General features: G+C 38.2%; 1 non-coding gene and 1 pseudogene across 1 annotated transcript; one reads left to right on the forward strand and one right to left on the reverse strand.

Moving 5' to 3' along the window:
• Nucleotides 1–1,689: 1,689 nt before the first annotated feature.
• On the reverse strand, nucleotides 1,690–3,725 carry LOC123249334 (annotated as a pseudogene).
• An 8,857-nt stretch (nucleotides 3,726–12,582) lies between these two features.
• LOC123250868 lies at nucleotides 12,583–12,693 on the forward strand. Its single transcript, XR_006506483.1, has one exon. It is a non-coding gene; the product is annotated as a U6 spliceosomal RNA (small nuclear RNA).
• The last annotated feature ends 5,250 nt before the right edge of the window (nucleotides 12,694–17,943 follow it).

Raw genomic sequence — 17,943 nt, forward strand, 5'->3', positions numbered from 1 at the left:
TTACCTCAAAGCCCTATGTTAGGTAGAGATAAATTAATCAAAGAATCGCACAATCTCAGGCTTGGACGGGACCACAAATTCCAATTAGTCCCCATTATGATATATTTGAGAAGTGGTCATCCCCTCTTTGCTTCAAGATCTCTCCATGTAGTGCCAGAGGGAACAGGAAGGAAGGACGTGGAGGGAGACACAAGAGGATTAAGGAAAGTAAATTTCTGCCCTTGTGGGACTGAAAAACTAGAAGATTCTTATATCACTGATTTTATTGTTCATTTCAATGTTTTTATTATACTACACTCATTACTCCTAGAAATCTAAGGAGGAATTATTTTCTCTATAGTTTCACTATAGGGAACTTCAGGAATCATCCAATCTAACCTGTATGTGAAAAAAAATTCATCCAATGCATATGGAAAGATGGTTATCAAGTCTTTGTAAGTCAATGACTACAACCAATTCACTGGCATTCATTAAGTCCTTATCATATAGCAGGCATTTTGCCAAACTCTGGGGATATGAAGTAAAGAAAATAAAGGGGAAAACATGGTCCTTTGTCTTCAAGGAACTCATATTCTAGTGGAGGAGTAGAAATATTGTACATATGCATGCCTTACGTGTACCTAATTTTTTAAATAAGATACAGACAGAACAGAGCTATGGTGAGGTAGTAATGAGGGAAGGTACTAGCAGAAAGTAGGATTTGATTTGTGTTCTGAAGAATGTCAGGAAAACCAAGAGAGAGGGGTTGGGACGGCTAGCCAGTACCAAATAGAGATGCTGCGTTGTGTTTGAGGAACTACAAACACGCCTGTGGGGCTGAATTATACAGTCCATGAAGAGAGAATCAAATTTAAGAGGACTTCAAAGGTAGGGATGGGGCAAGTTATACAGGGCTTTAAATGCCAGAGAACTTTATATTTGATCCTAGAACTAATAGGGAACCACTGGAATTAGTCAATGGGAGGGGAGTGAGATAGTCAGACCTGTTCTTTGAAAAAATCTCTTTGGCAGCCAAATGGAGAATGAATTAGAATGGGAAAAGACCTCTTAGCAGGTGATTTCAACAGTATATGTCAGAGGTAATGGAATTCTCCATCTGAGTTGTAGCTTTGTGAGTGGAGAAGTGGTTGTGTAAGAGGGATGGTGATAAGGTAGAAAGGACAAGACTGTACGTGTCAGGTGAGGGAGAATGAGGGGTTGGGGTTGTGAACCTGAATGATTTTTAAGATTGTGGTGCCCTTAACAGCAGTAGGAGATTGGGGAAAGGGGGAAGTTTTAGGGGGAAAGATAATTACTTTTGTTTTAACCATATTGATTTTGAGGTAAGTACACAGGACATTGAATTGCAGGTCAGAAGAGAGGCTAGAATTAGGTCTATGTGTATGTGTATATGGTAATATAGATATGTGTGTATGTATGTGGATATATATATGTATATATATATGGATGTAATATGTATGTATATACCTAAATATCCCATTAAAAAGTTTAATTCTCTGAATTTGTGAAAACAACAATGACTTAGCAATGATTTTGTGGTCATGTGCATCATTGTCATTCAAATCACAGTCCTCTTCACCAACAATATTAATCATCTTACCACTTTGGAGGGAATAGGAGGGAAAATGAAAGGGAAGGAGAGGATTTAAAATTTTTTAATTTAATTTAACTTAATTTAAATTAATTTAACTAAAAAAAAGTTTTTATGTCATCAACAATTAGCATTTTCAAAGGTCACCACACACCTATCTTATTTTAGGGAAAGAGAAAAAGCCTTTTCAAAGTACATAAAACACAATCTCAATATGGAATGACTGGGGTCTTTTCACTGGTGTCTTTGATGGACTCATCATATTAAACCTTGACACATTCGGGCTCCTCACAACCATCAACATCATTCTTCATCTTTAGACTCTAATAGACCTTTCCATTTTTAAGATTTGAGAAAAAAATTATTTTAATACCACTTTTCAAAAACATTTCTCTTTCTTCAGGCTTGGATATATCACCGTAGCAAATATTTTATGAGAACATTCTAGTTTTTTTCATTGTGTAGAGATTTGTCAGTTTTGGAATATTTTTTACAAAGACTTCTCTGACTGTGGAACCCAACAGCCTCAACTCCAGGTGGTAGTTCCCCAAATCTGATGAACTCCACTGAATAATCATAGCATCTTTCTGCATCTAAAGTCCAGCTCTGAAAGTGTGCTGTCAACTTTTTTCTGGTGACAAAGAACTAGAAATTGAGGGAATGTCCCTCAATTGGGAATGGCTGAAGAAATTGTGGTATATGTTAATGATGGAATTCTGTTGTGCTACAAAGAATGATGAACATGACGATTTCAGAAAAAGCTGGAGAAATGGACATGAACTGATGCAGAGCAAAATAAGGAGAAACAGGAAAACATTGTACACAGTAACAGCAATATTGTATAATGATCAGTTGTGAAAGACTTAGCTACTCTCTGCAATACAATGATCTAGGACAATTCTGAAGTGCTCATGACAAAGACTGCTCTCTACCTCCAGAGAAAGAACTGTTGAAGTCAGATGCAGTGGAAAGAATACTATGTTGCATATTAGTTTATTTATTATTTTGTTTTGATTTTGGTTTTATATGAATATTCTCTTACACTAATCACTGATACGGAAGCATGTTTTTTTTTTTAAATCCTTGTACTTCAGTGTATTGTCTCATAGGTGGAAGATTGGTAAGGGTGGGCCATGGGGGTCAAGTGACTTGCCCAGGGTCACACAGCTGGGAAGTGGCTGAGGCCGGGTTTGAAGCTAGGACCTCCTGTCTCTAGGCCTGACTCTCACTCCACTGAGCTACCCAGCTGCCCCATGTTTTACATCATATTCCATGTATAACCCAGATCAAATTGCTCGCCATATCCAACAGCAGGGAGGAAAGAGAAGGCTGGAGATAATTTGGATAATTTTGGAAAACATGTTGAGGATTGTTATTACATGTAATTGGGAAAATAAAATATCTTTGTACAAACTTTTTTTAAAAGTAAATGTGTTTTGTCCCATTCAAACTTGACCTGTATATCAGAATAGGGTCTTTATTGGAAACAAGGGATTTAATTTAGAATGCAGTAAGATGATAATATCCATAGCTCAAGATAGAAATCTAAATATTGCTTCTAGGAGCTGGGTAACCCTTTGGCTTCTAGACATTCTATTAGTTCTCTATATGTTATCAAATCAAATCCAAAGAGGCAAAAAAATTTTTTCCACAACTGAGTCATCAGATAAAGTAATAAGTAAAGGTCTTTCCAGCACTGGTATGTAACCTATAAATGTACCATATTAATATGTTGTCATCAATATTGAGTCCAGCATGCCCTCAATGGATTCATGATATTTTAGCTTCTATAAGAGCTTAGAGTCAGCACATTCTGAATCAGCAACCTTTTGGGGTTTATGTTTCCTTACAAAATCTAAAACCAATTTATGGTACTGTTCAGATGATATTTATTATTTTTATATTATTATTTATATTATATTATGTTATATTACTTAATTTACAATATTATTATTATATATTATTAAATATATTCAGATATATGTTTATCTATTTGTATATATCTATAAGAATCATCTGCAGATCTATGTAAATTGAACAGAGAGCCGAAGAAATCATCAACTGAGGGAGTATGGAGAGAAGAAAAACCCTTCCGTGAGAAGGAACTCACCATCTCCTGAGCAGCCCATTTCATCCGTGCAGTTTTTTAATAAGATTTCCTGCCATACAGTCTAGATTTTACCTCATTGCAGCTGTTACCCACTACTCCAGCATGAGCCTCGGGGCAGGACAAGGCTCATCTTTCTTCTATCATGTAGCTTTTCAAATATTTAGAGGCATATCTTCCCACCCCAAGCTTCTTGTATTTAAACCTTCCCATTTCCTACAACTGCTCCTCATGGGACATGAACTTGAGCCCCTCCATTGTCCTAGTCATCACCATCCTCTGGACAGATTTAAGCATACCAATATCCTTCTCAAATGCTCTACCAGGACCAGAACCCAAACATCAACTTAAGAGCTTATTAGGACCAAGGACCTGGGAGTAGTTTCAGCTGTCTCTGGAGTAGCCACACCAACTTCAGAGAATGGTTAGATATCAAGTGATTCATTGTTTGGCCAATGAGACCCATGAAATAATGCAAAAGTACTTATCCACTCTCTAAAATACCTCAAGCACTGGGCTAAGCACTGGAAATATCGATACAAAAGAGTGACCATCCCTCCCCACCAAGAGTTTATCTTCTACTGGGAAAAAGGCACATGTGCAAGTACCTACAATACACATAGTAATGGAAGTGCATAGGTCAGGTCAAATAGAGAAGGGATAAAACATTGGTGGAGGGGTCACTTCTTGCTAGGGAGATACAGAAAGATTTCTCTGAAGACTCAGCAACTCAAGAAGACTCAAAAGTATAGAGAAGTTGAAACAAGAAGAGATGTAGAGGAAACATATTCCTGGCATGGAAAAATAGCCTGTGCACATGTGTAGAGATAGGAGAGAAAAGAGTGCAATTAGAATAAAGTAAGAATCCATGATGACTATGGTGTAGAACATGTGAAAGAGAATATTAATAAGGTCAATAAGAGGTATATGGAAAGCCTTCATCAGTCAACCAATATTGAGTAAGTGGAGATTGTATTACGCAGAACCTGCTCTCCAAGTGCCCCTAAAGACTGGGCTCATTGGCCAGTCCTCCTCTTCCCTTCATCAATCAGTAACTGGCTTCAACAGATCAAGCTGGACAGACAATGATGAAATGCCGTGTGCTTATGATCTTTATCCATTCTTCTAAAGTGATATTGACTTGAATTTTTGCTCTATTAAATCCACAGCATACTCTAGAACCATAAACATCATGTAGCAGATGGGACTTTCCATGCCAAAAAGGGCAATTGCCAAGTTAAGGATCTTATCACCCTGGTCCTATCTCTATTAGCAACTTCCCTAGAGGTAATGTGTATTATGAAAATGGCATGATGGAATTCCTGCAGGATATAGGGTCAAGCTTCACCCAGAATTCCAGGGGACCCCCCCCTGGAGAACTCTGGGTGAGGGGACAGTTGGAAAGGAGTGAGTCTGTTGATTCCTGGGGGTTGAGGGGCGCAGGTCTCTCTGCTCATTGTTCCTGGTTTGGGGTTTGCCTTGGTGGCCATAGTGGCAAAAGCCATTTTGATTTCTACTCAGGAGTTTGCCTGTCTAGTAGGATTAGACCTTTCCAGCATCAATATAATAGTTATTTAGTTATTTAGATATTAGAAGTGATTATTATAAGCTTAGAGGGTCAGTTAGATATTAAGTCTGCCACTCCATCCTGAGAAGGAGGGGCAGTTCCTACCTCACACTTCAGGGTTTCCCAGATCTTATCCAAATCCTAGTTACTCCCTCATTGCCTATCCCTTCCTTCTTTTAGCGATATAAATTCCATCTTTTAATAGCCGTTCCTGGGTGTTTTTTGGGTATACTCACTACTGCCATTAAGCTTGGTTCCTGTCAGTTGCCAGCCTAAGAAGTCGGATCCTTCTCAGTCCTTAACATCAAGAGATCAAGCTTCCCCTTGGTCCCTCAATCAGACCTGTGAAGAATATAAGTGGAGAAAGTGAACATCATTAGAGATTTGCTTTGCTGGGTCCTGTCTGAAGACACACTGGCCTGCTTCCATATTCAACTGAAAACCAACTGCTGTGGGGGAAGGGTTTGAGAGCAAGGAGTACCTTACCCACACACACACTCAATCAAGCCTGTTTGTGGGGGAGAAGTGAGTCTCACAGGCTCCTAGTTCAGGCCAGTCCATCAACTTCCCAAACATCCCTGTTATTACAAACATAACAAAGGGCAGGCTCATCCCTTCTCTCAGCATGACTTACATCCATGGTCAGGTGTCCCTTGGGCTGCTGCTACAGATCCTATCCAATGTGTTTTTTTTAATATTTATTTCAAGAAAATAAGTTTCTATTGATATCTCTACAGAAATAATTATAGAATTATTCCCGAATGGATTCCTGTTTCCTTTCTTTTCAGGAAACTCCATTTTGTATGATAATACTTGTTTTTCATCATACACAACAACTGTAAGGCACTTCTTTATAGAAAGTAGTAATGATGTGCAGGTGAGAAATTTCCCATCACACTTTCAGATTTTGCCCTCTTTCAGATGGACCAACAGTTGTTCTTCATACCATCCCCTGCACTTACCTTTCCATAAATGGCACCAAGAATGAAAGTATAGATTTTTCTCATTTAGAGAAACCTTTAAACAGTCTCCATAGAAATTCTTACTGCCTTATTCTCTGCAAATGATATCAACACACAGCATCTATGATAATCATCATCATTCTTTACACAGTTCCTTAAGGTGTGCAAAACACTTTATCTATATCTATATCTCATTTGACCCTCACAACAACCCTTTGAGGTTTCGTACTATTATCATCCTTACTGTTAAAATGAGCAAACTGAAGCGAGAGTGGTTGTGACTTGCACCTTACGATGATCTTCTTAATGGTCTTTTTGCTTAAGCTTGTCCCAAGTCCTTCCAGATAAAACAATCCAAAGCCCCTAAAAACAATACTTTCTATTGCCAATAAACCTACAAGGTAACAAACACATCTGCAATGTCTTCCTTGACATCTCCAAAGGTCATGAGAGAATCTTTTTTTAACTTAGATGCAACTTGCTTAATCTTTGTTTGATTTGAGGGTACCTGTTTCAACTTGGAGACCATCAATATGTTAGTAGTACAATTCCTCCACTGATTCTCTGTTGGATAGTCCTTGGACAAAGCCCTTACATCAAGTACCCACGGTTAAATTGCTTTTTTGAAAGAAGTCCAAATACTTTGAGATCCCTGGTGCTCTTGACTCTTTTACTGCCACTCTATTAGCACCAACGTGCAAGTATAAAAGGGCAATGCAGGACTTATGAGTTCTTTGTATTTTTCTGATTCATGCATATGACCAAAACACCTCTCAGCTGGTCCCCAAGCTACCAGTTAGGAGCCCCATTTTTCTTCATAGATGGGCTCTTCCTCATACAGTAGACACATTTGGTGCCTACAATCATTGCCAAAAGCCTCCCAGATGAGTAAAACATTTCTCTGTTGGCATAATCCAAAAATCCAGGACCTGTTCAAAATGCCATGAGGTATCACAGGGAGTCTTTTATGAGAGGAGATTTTAAAACAATTCTATTTATATAGCACTTCAAAGTTTACAAAGGAATTTTCACGTTATCTCATTTTATCTACAATCCTGTAAGAGAAATGCTACTATTACCCCAATTTGTATGAATGAAAAAACCGAAGGTGAGATATATCAAGTAACTTTCTCAGGTTAACATAACTAATAATTAAGTTGGAATTTGAACCCAGGTCTTCCCAATTCCAAATATCCTATGCTTTGCACCACCTAGCTGGTTATCTAAAAGGTAAAGATGAAGGCAAAACCAGTGATCTGTTTTAAGTGAACCATTATTTTTTCTCCCCTTCTACCCATTTCCCTGCCCTCCCCCATTCCCATCCATCAGGATATTCTTATAATAGAAGTTAAGAAGTTTGCTCCATTACAAGTACATGGAGAATATATATGAGTAATTCTGATTACTGTTAATAGCAGATAATCTATTAAAAACTGCGTAAATGCCTAAATGTTTTAGCAAGTGATATTCTTTCTCCTCCATTCTGTAGTTAATAACAGGATTTACAAGCCCCAGAAATTAGTTCTACTCTCCTCTAATTGAATATATGTCTTCTCTCCTTGTTGCTTCCAGGGTGCCAAGAACCTGAATTCAAGAATTCAGGAAAGGGGGCAGCTGGGTAGCTCAGTGGATTGAGAGTCTGGCCTAGAGATGGAAGGGTCCTAGGTTCAAATCCGGCCTCAGACACTTCCCAGCTGTGTGACCCTGGGCAAGTCACTTGACCCCCATGGCCCACCCTTACCACTCTTCTACCTAGGAGCCAATACACAGAAGTTAAGAGTTAAAAAAAAAAGAATTCAGGAAAGGCAGAATAAAAGTCCCATCCTGTATCCTGCTTAAGCCAGGAAGTTCAATGAGAAGGTCACATATCCAACACAGAATCATTTCTGATGGGGTGTGTTTGTGAGGGAAACTGTCATGCTCCCAGTTTGGTCCCATGAAAATCACAACACCAAAGGAAAAATTGAAGGATGACTAAAGGAATTATTAATCTTCATTCATTTGAAAGTGGATATGGGAAAATAATAACTAATTATAAAATCAAATTGCAGGATCCTCAGTTCTAGGTAGTGGGAGCTGCTAAGTAATTGGAAAACCTAAGCGAGGGGCTCTTTCCTAATGATGACAGCTATTAAACCAGAATGAAAAGTAATTAAGGATCAGCACTACAATCACCAGGTGTTAATCCCAATAGCCAGCAACTGACCCCAGCAGAGCCATGCACGCAACCGGGATTTGGTGGGATGCTGCAGGTCTGATGGTTGAGTAGACAGCTAACAAGCCTTTTAATCCCTGAAATGAGCTGGCTCACCCAATCTGTTTGCCTCATGTTCTTCTGAGCTGGGTAGAGCATAGAACTAATCAGAACATGGTCCTTGTTCAGTTCCCAAATGGGCCAGTTAGTTTTGCTCAGCTTCACGGACCCGGACTTTACCTTACTGGCGAGAGACCATCATTAAAGAGTATGCCATTGTTCACAAGGGAGAAAAGGTAAGAGAATGAAAAAACTCCAAGCAAGCCCATCACCCCAACAGGGGAAATGTCATCATACGGGGGCATCTTTGTATCGAAAGGATGGCATCACTTTCTTTTAATTAGAGAGGACATGAAAAGGTCTCTAAGCTGGTTGTCATGGTGACAGAAGGAACCTGGCAGACTGTGGCATAGCAAGAGAGGGGAAATTAGTGTTCATAATTCCTCCCACAGAAGTCAGGGAGTCCCCACTGAGAGAACTAGAGAAACCTTCTGTAAAAGAGGCCAGTTAGAAATGGCTCATTGGCTCTCCTCAGTGAGGGAATTCCAGCAGGCCGAGCAAACCCAGAGAATCAGGGAGGGAACAAAAAGACCCTTACTGGCTGGGAAGAGCCGATTCCTTCAGGAAATGAGGGGAACACTCAGTGAGTGGCCAGGCTTCCACCAGATCAGCTACCAACAGTCTGGAAATATGTAGGGAGTCAGAGACCCAAAAGAATGGTGAAATCCTGAATTTAATAAGAATGAGCATGGGCAGATTGTATTTGGCCTGGGCATTTATGAAGAATGTGCTAGGCATTCGGCACTGTTTGTGCCTACAATGAAAAGATCAAAAGCAGAGTCAGGTCTCAGGAAGCTTACATACTATCATTCAAGCTCTCTATGTAAAGGTGATTAAACAATCAGAGATTAACTGTTACCAGGAGCAACCCGAAATGTTCTGGTGAGTCAAAAAAGTAAAGGACACAGCAGTATGAGATCACGACTGTTCTCTGAAGTAGTAATCAAAACCACCTGCTACTGCATAAGAAATAGAATGGTCGATCAATAGAAGAGATTATATACACAATATGTGGGGTAAATGACCTCAGCAATCTAGTGTCTGATCAGCCCAAAGATGCCAGCTTTTGGAATAAGAACTCACTCTTTGACAAAAACTGCTGGGAGAATTGGAAAACAGTATGGCAGAAACTAGGTTTGGGCCAATATCTCATACCTCTATCAAGATAAGGTCAAAATGGGTATATTATTTAGATATAAAACATGATACCATAAGTAAATTAGGAGAACACAGAATAATTTACTTGTTTATTAGGGAGAAGAGAAGAATTTATGATCAAGCAAAAGATACAGAGTATTATAAGATGCAAAATTTATAATTTTTGTTATATATATCATATCATATCATATCACATTATATTATTTTATATTACATCACATTACATTATATCATATTATATTTATTATATAGGTTTTGTACAAACAAATCCAAAAAAAACAAGAATTAGAAGGGAAACAAAAAACTGGAGGAAAATTTTTATAACACATTTCTCTGATAAAGATCTCATTTCTCATATATGTAGAGTACTAAGTCAAATTTAAAGGAATAAAAGCTATTCCCTAGATGACATTTGGTCAAAAGACATGAACAAGCAATTTTTCAGTTGAAGGAACCAAAGCTATCAATAATCATATGAAAAGAATGTTCTAAATCCCTCTTTATTAGAGAAATACAAATCAAAATACTGAGGTATCTTCTCATATCTTTCAGATTGGTTGGTATGTCAGTAAAGTGATAAATGTTGGAGGAGATATAGCAAATTGGGACATGAATATAATGTTGGTAGAGTTGTGAACTGGTCCAGTTCCCAGAGAGCAATTTGAAACTGCCCCAAAGGCTATAAAAGCTGTATACCCTTTGATCCTGTAATACTACTCCTGAGTCTATATCACAAAGAAATTTTTTTTTTTAAAAAAAAAGGTAGAGTAGAAGGATTTACTTGTACAAAAATATTTATAGCAGATCTTTTTATGGTGGCAAAGAATTGGAAACTGAGGGAATGTCCATCAATTGGGAAATGAGTAAACAAATTGTAGCATATGTTGGTGATGGAATACTATTGTGCTGTAAGAAATTATAAGCAGGATGATTTCAGAAAAAACTGGAAAAGATCTACCTGAACTGATGCAGAGTGAAATAAGCAGTACAAGGAGAACATTGTATACAAGAACAGTAATACTGGACAATAATCAACTGTGAAAACTTGACTACTCTCAGCAATACAATGATCTAGGGCAATCCTGAAGGACTTATGACAAAGAATTGCTATCCATTACCAGAGAAAGAACTGTTGGGACCAGATGTACATCAAAGCATACTATCTTTCACATCAGTGTATTTACAGTTTTATTCTGGGGTTTTGGTTTTACATGATTGTGCTCCTACAAAAATGACCCGTATAAAAGTATGTTTTACATAATAATACATATATGGCCCAGATCAAAGGTCATACAATCTCTGAGTAGGTAAGGGAAAGGAAGAAGGGAGATGGTTTGGATCTTATAATTTCAGAAAACATATGTTGAAAATTATTATGTATAATTGGGAAAACAAAATGTCTTTGAATTTTTTTAAAAGGACAAAATTCAAAAGAAAAAAAAATAGTCCTGAGCCTTACTCTACAGGTGTGGGAGATAAGAAAGGGGAAGTCCTGTATCTAAACACTTAAGCAAACACATAATAATTTGAATGAGGAAACCATTAACAAGTAGAATATAATGATTATAATAGCTGTTATTGTTGTTAGAACTAGGGAGCCTCATCTGATATTTATAAAGCACTTTCCATATATTTTCCCATTTGGTTCTCACAATGATCATAGGTGATATTATTATCCCCATTTTACAGATAATGAAATTATGCCTATAAAATGCTAATCAACTTGCCCAGGATCACACAGCTGATATGTATCCGAAGCTGACTTTAAACATAATTCTTGAAGTTAGATTTTTCTATCAGCTTGATTTCTCAGTTGTAGAGGCTTCATAAGGAGATGGCACCTGGGAGTCTGAGAAGCCATGTTAGCTCCCACTGCTCTTTGGCAGATTCACTTTGGAATCCAATCTTCATGCATCCTGCAGTTTGATAACCCCAAGTGAAGTTCTTTATTTATTCCAATCTTTGATCTGGGCCATATATGTATTATTATGTAAAAAAAATTATTTTATTATGTAATAACATTGGGTGATTGACTCTTCTAGCCTGTTGAGATATTTTAAAAACCTTGTTTTATGCCACCCAGTATTAGCTATAAATTCTAGCTTTATATCACTTGTGAGATAATTTATGTTGCAATTCATTCATGTCTGACTCTGTGGCCCCACGGACCATATGATACCAAGCCAGTCTATATATTTTCTTGACAGAAGTACTGTTGTGATTTACCATTTCCTTAACTCCAGAAGACTGAGGCAAGTAGAGGTCCTTCCTCCTAACCCCTCACTCTTCCTACTGTACCACCTGAATGTACCTCCTATAGGAGGGCTTTTCCTCCATGTAGAAAGTTATTAGTTTTTATCCCTTTCTTGCCCCAAAACAACCTTTTGATTCATAGCTAAATTGATTAAAATTTATTTTAAAGAAAAAATTATTTGAAGCCAAAAAGAGAACTTCATTTTGGGGCTGAAGTTCAAACTATACCCCCCCCAACCTCAGGCTGAGACATGTGTGGAATCTTCCCTCTTTTTTTCTACATCTTTTGACTTTGGTAAAGATGGGCAGGCTGGAGACAAGTTCTTTGTTTTAATCTGCAAACAAAGATTTCTTAAGAAATGAAGTCAGTTGGCTCTTCCCTATGATGGGGAGAGAAATCTATCTTACTCTACAGGAATGAAGGAGAGGAAGTTGGATATGAAAAGGGGCGAGGATGATAGAAGGTAGGACAAATTGGTAGAGGCATTGGTCAGAAACAACACTTTTCAGAATGGGCAGGGTTAAAGGAGAGAGAGAGTAGGATGATACTAATTGATGAATGATCAAAGGATCCAAAGAGGAAGTTTTCAGGTGAAGTGATCAAAGTTATTTATTGATTTGTGGAAAAAAGTGATCTAGCACTTTGACAGCACATATACAAAAACTGGAATGATAAAGAGAATATTAGCACGGCTCTTGCACAAGCATGACACACAAATACATGAAGGGTTCCATATTTTTATGAAATAGGTAAAAATAAAATTTCATAAAAAAGAAAAATCACTATGAATTTGAGAAATGCAAATTAAAACAACTCTAAGGTATCACCTCACTTCTATCAACTTAGCTATTATGATAAGAAAGGAAAATGACAAAAGTTGGATAGGATGTGGAAAAATTGAGACACTAATGAACTGTTAGGGAAATTGTGAATTGATTCAACCAGTCTTGAGAGAAATTTGGATCTATGCCCAAAAGTCAATAAAATTGTGCATACCCTTTGACCCAGCAATACCATTACTGTTTGTATCCCAAAGAGATAAAAACAAAAATGAGGAGGACCTGTGGATAGAAAAATATTTAAAGCAGCTCTTTTTGTAATAGAAAAATATTGGAAAGTGAGGGGATACCCATCAATTAGACTGAATGACTGAACAAGTTCTCGAACCTGATTTTGATGGGATACTTTTGCGGTATTAGGAATCATGAGCAGGATGATTCCAGAAAAACCTGGAAAGACTTAGAGGAACTGATGTTGAATGAAGTGAGCACAACTAGAACACTGTACAAAGTAACAGCAACCTTGTAAGATGAACAATTTGAATGGTTTAGCTATTCTCAAAAATAAAATGATTCAAGATAATCCCAAAGGAGTCATGATTAAACATGTCATCTGCCTCCAGGGAAAGAACTGATGAGGTATGAATTTTGACTAAATCATGCTATATTTCACTTTCTTTCTTCACTTTTTTTGTTTGAGTTTTCTTCCACGAAAGGATTAAAATTGAAAATGGTTTACATGATCACACACATAAAATCTGTATCAGATTGTTTACCATCTCAGTGATGGGGGAAAGGAGAGAAGAGGGAGAAGTGATGATTCAAAATTTTAAAAAAATGTTAAAAAATTGTTTTTACATGTAATTGGGGAAAAGAAAAAATGTTAAATGCTTTGCAGATTTTAAAGAGCTATACAAATGGTGGTGGAGATAATGGTGGTGCTGATGGTGGTGGTAGTTTTGGTGGTAGTAGTTGTCCTAGTAGTAGTAGTAATAATAATAATAGTAGTAGTAATAATAGTAACAGTAGTGATAGTGGTAGTATTTGGAGGACCTCAGTTGAAATCCCATCTCTTACACTAACTACCTTTGACTCTGGGCATGTTATTATACTCCCTTGGTCTTGGTTTCCTTGATTGTGAAATTAAGGAACTAGACTAGATAACCCCTAACATTCTTTCCAATTCTAAGTCTATGTTACTATTTGAGATAGATGAGGGACAAGAATTGATCCCTTAGACATTTCACTCCATTCCTCCTTCTAAACTGTTGTCTCTTTAAGCATAGCCACTTAATGAGTCCCCAATCCACACCATACTGTCAAGCCTGCATCTTTCCATCTTATTCATAGAGTGAAATTTCATCAAATGCTTTGTGGAGTCTAGACAAACTGGATGAATAGCATTCCTGTGATCTTTCAGTCCAGTGACTTAATCCAAAAAGAAAATGGATGTCTTCTACATGACCTCTATGTTCTTAAAGCCCTCCTGACTATAGATTTATTACTTCTCCTTCTGATCGATGTTCATTAATTATTCCTTTATTAACACATTCTAGATGTTTTTCCCCAGGAACTAAAGTCTAATTCATTGACCTAGCATCTGAGGATTCTATTCTCTTCCATTTTTTTAAAAAATCAGGACACCATTTAAACCTCCATATTTCCAAGATCACTGGCAGTGACTCAGCTTTCATATCTTTCAACTCCTACAGTATTTTGAGGCAGAATTCATCTGGATCAGGTGAACTGAATTCATTAAGGGAAGCCATAAAACTTTCATAATATCTCCCTACTTTGCTTAGTTTTTAAATCCTTCTTAGCCATTTTAGTTCCATCATTTGCATTCAAGAGAGCCATTACTTCCTTGCCAGAATAAACAGAAGCAAAATGAATATACTAGTCTGACTTGCTCTCTATCCTCCATTATTATTTTCCTATTTAAACCAAATAGCAGTCCTCACCTTATTTATGTCTCTCCTTTTCCCCCAATACCAATAGAGTTGTTAAAAATTCATTGTGTTTTTTAAGCATTCCTAACTCATCTCTTCTCGTTCTGAACATTAATGGTTCTGATATGTGTTATTCTGATCATTCAGTACTATGGTTATACATTCTACCCCCACTCCACCCTCCATTCCCTGCCCTGGCTTCCATTTCCTGTACCTGTAATTTTGAAAAGCAAAGTTCAGTCAATCCCTTTTTTGTACTAGTCCTGGGAATCCTCCTTAGATAGAGGTTCTAAGAGAAGCCATTCAATCAGAGTGAGGAACTGTGGGATTAAAGGGTATTTCTAATACAGAAATTCCAAAAAGGGGGTGAGCATCTTATGGGGAAGTTTCTAGGGCATAGGAGAGAGAATCCAAAGTGCAGATTGGTAAGACATGAAGTCGGACAGTGACCCTTTATAATAGGTAACCTCTGGGAAGAAGATGGAGACCAGCTTGAGTGACAGATTGTCGGGTATAGAATTTAGAATTTGCCCAGATGGCATGAGCCAAAACAAAAGACAGTTGCTACCACCACTATAAAAGCCCAGGGTCAGAACACTCCAGGGTCTCGATTTTGAGAAGGGTCCCGGGTGATGTGGGTGGGTTGGCCTATAGACCTGCATATCCAGCACTTGTACCTGATTGTCTCAAAATATCAATTGACCTATTACTGAACAAGGCTGAGAGATAAACATCAACACCTGCTATCAAGAAGAGTATCACAATCCCTTCCCTTCCCTTGGTCTAAACCACAGCCAGGTCTGACCAGGGTCTGGGAGGGAGAGAAGCCTCTCCAGTCGGCTGCCAACTTGTTACTTATAGATTAGCCTGATCTAACTCCCATAGAATTAGCATAGCCATCCCCAACTTTCCTTATCCTGAATCCTCCCCCCTTTGAATTATAGCATTAAACCCTTTGAAACATAGTTCAAGTGAAGACTGATTTCATTCCAAGAGCAAGTGAATTACTGCCAAAGGGGAAAGGGGACTTTACCAAAATTGTAGTCATTCAGCATCATCCAAACCAATACTAAGAACTATCCTTACTACAAACCTGCATCCTCTAGCCTAACCCCAAGCCAAGTAACCAGAGGAGCCCAGTGAACAATATCCAGCTTCTCATTTGATAACTTTGGCGTGGGCACCGTTTGTGGGGCCGAGTGCTTAGCTGAGCTGAACATTCATCAGCCCTGGTGGTTACCAGCACACCTTGGTGGCCACTCAGACATCCTTATCCTCACTCAGCTTAGATCCACTTACCATCTAGGGATCTTGGGCCAGCTTACAGAAGCACCACACCACCCTGGGTAACACCTTGCCAGCTTTAGTTTTGTCTCTGGCAAAATGTCTATTATTTTTCACAAACATCTTAAGGAAAGCTAAAGAAAATAGTAGTGGAAATGGGAACATTAAATTGACAGGGTTTACTACTATCCATCAACAGGAAGGCTTCTCCAGGGGTCATCCAAGAAGTCACAAGAATGCCAATCTGGAAAACAAATGGATAGTGCACTTTAAGGCTTAAAAAGAAAGCTGGGTGGTATAGAAAATAGAATTTTCAACCTGGAGTCAGGAAGACCTGAGCTTAAATCCAGCCTCAGACACCATGTGACTCTGGGAAATTATCTGCCTCAGTGGCTTCTTGTCTAAAATAGGGATAATTAGAGTCCTTAAGTCCTAGAGTTGTAAGAATCAAATGAAATAATATTTAGAAAGCATTTTTATACTTAAAAATTGCCTCAGTTGTTAAACTATTGGTTTAAAAACATTAGTTGTTATTATTATTAAAAGTTATTTTTTTTACAACAGGCCTGAGAGGCAGGTAATGCCAACATTATTATCCTCACCTTCTAAATGAGGAAACAAAGAATAAGAGAGGTTAAGCAGCTTACCCAGAGTCAAACAGCTGGAAAGGGTCTGAGGTAGAATTCAAACCAAGGTCTGCTACTCCAGGACCACTCTTCTTTTTACCAGGTTCTGCAGTTTCTCAGAAGGGAGCAGGCTAACGGCTTCAGGAGATGGACAGTCCATTCTCAGGATTGTTACCAGGAAGACTGCTGCATCCTCTCCCCTGGAATTGGAACTAAGTATGCACAAGGTTATAACAACATCTACTAATGACATTATAATGAAGGCAGGACCATTAGGACCAATTCTTAAATAAATCAGGGGCAGGGGTACAAGCAGAAGAGGGATTGATAGAGGAGAGAGAGTTGTATCTTGGGAATATTAAGTCCTATTTTATGGGGTAAAAAGGGAAAATGATCATGTACCAACTCACTCCCCATCATTTTTAGCCAGAATTATATGGGCTTAATAGAATATTTAGCTAAGTCTCATTTTCTTTTATCATCCCATCATCCCCAAAGACCATAGCCAAGAAAGAGTCTTTCTTGGAGAGATAATATGGCACAGACAGAAGGCTGGGACTCGATGGATTGTCCCCTTTCTGGGAGCTAAATACATAGAGCAGGTTAATGTCCAGGATCAGCCCCGAGTGCTATTTGTAACGCATTCCTTAGCTTAATTTTACGGCTAGATTATTGTCAGCATGTCATCCCAAGTAACGTGGAGGAGAAAGAAAACAGGGTATGATGGAAAAGCAGTTAGTCTGGAGCCACGAGACTAGGCTTTGCCACTTGGTATCTGGGTAACTTTGGGCAAACACCCCAATTTCTGAAGGCCTGTTGGGTCATCTTTAAAATTGATGAGACAGATTCTCTGACCGCGAAGGTCCTGTCCAGCCCTACAAGCGAACCCCAGAGATATTGCAGGATCGGTTCCAGACTATCCCAAGCAAGCAAATACCATAATAAAGCAATTGTTGGTTCCTCAGTGGATAGAAAACTTAAGTTTACAATGGATTGTAGCTGTCTAAAAAGAACAATGTACATACACCTACATTAGAAATACATTATTGCTAAAACATGCTAACCTTCATGTGAGCCTTCAGCAAATCATAACCATTTTGCCAGTGGAGGGTCTTGCCATGATGCTGGTGGCTGCTGACTGATCAGAGTGGTGTTCGCTGAAGACTGGGGTTCATGTGGCAATTTCTTAAAAGAAGACAACAATGACGTTTGCTCTGTTGACTCTTCCTTTCCCATGAATACTTAGAGGTCATTGCAAAGTCATTAACTGGCCTAATTTCAATATCGTGTCTCATATAATAGAAAGATCCAAGGAAAGGGGAACAGTTCAGAACACACATAACATTCATCAG

This window comes from Gracilinanus agilis, chromosome 5 (genome assembly GCF_016433145.1).
Source record: "Gracilinanus agilis isolate LMUSP501 chromosome 5, AgileGrace, whole genome shotgun sequence".
Classification (NCBI taxonomy): Eukaryota; Metazoa; Chordata; class Mammalia; order Didelphimorphia; family Didelphidae; genus Gracilinanus; species Gracilinanus agilis.